Consider the following 3,434-nt stretch of genomic DNA (forward strand, 5'->3'; position numbering starts at 1 on the left):
CCATGTGGGACCCTCGACCCACACTGCAGGCTGCCGACAGCTTCACAGCGCTCAATAGCCTGCGCCACCAGGGGAGGCCCTGCCCTTCTCTTTGGTGAGAGGTATGGCATGGAGGGAGGTATCACTTGTGTTCTGGGAAGAAAGGGCCGTTCTTAATTCACAGTGAACTTGGTCAAGGTCCTCTCGCTAGGTGACCTTGGAGTTGCTGCAGTGCAGTTTGGGGTGAGAGTGTGGGGGTGGTAAGTGAGTCATGGGGCACAAACTTCAGATATAATCATTTTCTGTACTTTACTCTTGTCAGGGAGTTTTTCTCTCCTATTACTCCCTTCTCCTCTGCAAGTTCATGGCAAATATCATTACCCCCATCATACAGACTGGAGTGACTGAAACTCAGGAAAAAGTAAGGGACTCGGGGCACACAGAATCAGAGGTCTGGGTGATGCCTAGCTCCCTAGATGGAGCTTCCTTCCCTGACTTGTTGTATCTCCCTGGGGACCAAGGCTGGGGACCACGGCATGGGTGGGTGGCTGCTCCACGCTTTCCCTGGAATCTCAGACTCCAGGGAGGCCTGAGAGGCAAAGGCTTACCAGACAGCTGACTACGTAGAAACAGGGATTCAGACATGCAGGTCACTCCATCCTCTCCAAAGGGGATGAGCTGAAGGAAGGAGTTCAAGGTGGGTGTGGTGGCTGGGAGGCATGCATGGCCCACAGGCCAGGCCAGGTGCTGTGCCACGCTGAGGAGAAGCCTGTTCAGAGCACTGCCTTTGCCTCCCAGGGAGCTTAGAGTTCCTCAGCTCTTTCTGCTGAGGGGCACTAACTTCACCTCACTCTCAGTAGGATAGATGTCTCTCAAGTTCTTATCTCATTCAAGGAGTTTCTTTTAAAAGCCCATATTTCTCCACCCCTTGACCTTCCCCTCCCCTGACTTTTATTTCTCTGCACTGAAGATACCTCAGGCTTACTGCAGCCAAAGTAAGCTTTTCTGCATTGTTTTATTCTTGCAAGTGCAGACACAGGTCAACCAGGAGAGACAGACTGGGCAGTGGGGGGTGTGGGGGCTGGGAGTGGGGGTGTGGGGGCTGTAGGAACCAAGCACAGTGCCTCTCCTGGGCCTGGATTTCCCAGGGAGCTCCAAGAAGAGAGGGGAAGACCTAGTTAAGGTTAAGAGGGGGTCCTCTTAACCTCTAGGATATGGCAACTCAGGGCCCTGCACTTGGGGAGGATCCTCAGTACCTTGGTGTCTAATGAGAGAACATGAGTTTGTTTCCCTTCTCATTCCTTGAAACTAACCAACTCCTTTTCCTCCCCTGGAGAAGGAGCAACCATTATTCCCTCTGCCAGGACTCCCAGGCCAGCTTGTAAGTCTCAGCTAAGACAGCATTTCTTCTAAGAAACATTCCTGGTCCCCCATCAACCCTGAATACTTACTATTGTCCGTGCTGGTCTACTTGCCTGTTTCTCCTAAAGGCAGAATTATAGAGACACTAATAAGGCTTACACTTTTAGGGCCCCTCCCTTTCTCTTCCGATTTTGTATTCTTTTTCTTAAAGAGGGCTTTTCAAATTGTTTAAGCTTCAGACCACTTGAAACCTGAGTCTACCTGCGGCCTTTCCCACTAATCTGCAAGATCCCCGATTCAGGGACTGTGTCAGTTCCCTGAGGTACTGCTCCTGTCTAGAGCACATGTTAGATTCTTAATAAATGCTTGTTAAGTGACCGAATGAAAAAAGATAGGGTCCCTCGTGGTTCTCATTAAGAATCCAGGGCACTGTTACCTGGGTGATTAAGATGGGCCAGCAGGAAGTGTCTGTCACTTTAGCTCAGCACAGCGTGGGGTGGAATCCAGCTTGGAGGGTCAGGGACTTAATTCTAAGAACTGGGGCACATTACCTGCTTCTCAATGGGCCCCAGCTTATTCAAGCGTAACAGCTACCTTACAGAATAACAATGGGCATGCATTATAGCTGGGTACAGCAGTGGGCACAGAGTCAGCAGGACCCCCACCCCTTTTTTTTTGGTAGTTGTGTTCAAAGTCATTTTGTTATACATTGATGAGGGGAAAAATCAGTTCCTGGCTGGGACTCTGTGTGGTTTGTGTGTTCTCCCCGTGTCCATACAGGTTTTCTCTGAGTACTCCAGTTTCCTCCCACCTACCCCCCACCCCCACAGATGTGTACACGAGGTTCACTGATGTGTCCCCATCTGGGCAAGTTGGGTGAATGTGAGTGGCCCTGCATGGAAGGAAGCCCCATCCAAGGCTGGTTACTGTTTTGTGGCCTGAGCTGCTAGGACAGCTACAAAGGGGAATAAGCAGGTGGGTTGGAAAGGGAATGAATGACTAAATGAATGCAAATTACTGTTGAGTGTTAAAAGTTGTTTTGTGTCTTTATTTTAAAACATGGTGCCTTTTGTGTGTGGCGGCGAGCATGGCGAGGACGCCATGAAGGCCTCGGGAACACTGCGAGAGTACAAGGTGGTGGGGCGCTGCCTGCCCACCCCCAAATGCCACACATCACCCCTCTACCGAATGCAGATCTATGCACCTAATCACGTTGTCGCTAAGTCGTGCTTTTGGTACTTCGTGTCTCAGTTGAAGAAGATGAAGAAGTCTTCAGGAGAAATTGTCTACTGTGGGCAGGTGTTCGAGAAATCCCCTCTGTGAGTGAAGAACTTTGGCATCTGGCTTCGCTATGACTCCCGCAGTGGCACCCACAATATGTTCCGAGTGTACCGAGACCTGACCACCGCGGGTGTGGTCACCCAGTGCTACCGAGATATGGGTGCCCGGCACCGTGCCCGGGCCCACTCCATCCAGAGGAGATAGCTGCAAGCAAATGCCGCCGGCCAGCAGTCAAGAAGTTCCACGACTCGACGATCAGGCTCCCCACCGGGTTCTGCGTTGCCAGCACAAACCAGGCTTCATCACCAAGAGCCCCAACACCTTCTTTTAGATGCAAGGCCCTCTCCATCTTGGCTCTGCACAAATAAAGTCCCGGGAAACGCGGGTGCTCACAAAAAAAAAACAACAACAACAAAAAAAAAACCAACAAAAAAAAACCAACAACAACAAAAAAAAACATGGTGATGTTTGAATGAATATGAATATGAATATGCCATATGAATTTAACTCTTATTTATGTGTATTGGCCTGTGGTAAAATTAGAGTCGTTATCCAGCAAGGCCTTGAATGTTTTTGTTCAATGTTGTTTTGCTATCACATCTGAGGAGAAAACCAATCCTGGCCGATGTTGAACAAAATGATATTATTTGTGGACCTGATTTCTTTATTTATTGTTTCAATTAAATTGCAGTTTCCAAGAACCTACCAAGGATATTAAGCAGTACGTTACTGTAGTTCTCAAGAAATTATTACATATACTCATTCCCTAAGGAACATTATGTTTTTTATCCATTTTTTTATCTCTAGCATGG

The 3,434-nt window shown here is 48.8% G+C and overlaps 1 pseudogene; it reads left to right on the plus strand.

The window, feature by feature from the left end:
* The first annotated feature begins 2,385 nt into the window (after positions 1 to 2,385).
* On the plus strand, positions 2,386 to 3,026 carry LOC119259956 (60S ribosomal protein L18a-like; annotated as a pseudogene).
* Positions 3,027 to 3,434: the final 408 nt, after the last annotated feature.

Source organism: Talpa occidentalis, unplaced genomic scaffold (assembly GCF_014898055.3).
Source record: "Talpa occidentalis isolate TD23 unplaced genomic scaffold, MPIMG_talOcc4v2.1 talOcc4.5, whole genome shotgun sequence".
NCBI classification, from domain to species: domain Eukaryota; kingdom Metazoa; phylum Chordata; class Mammalia; order Eulipotyphla; family Talpidae; genus Talpa; species Talpa occidentalis.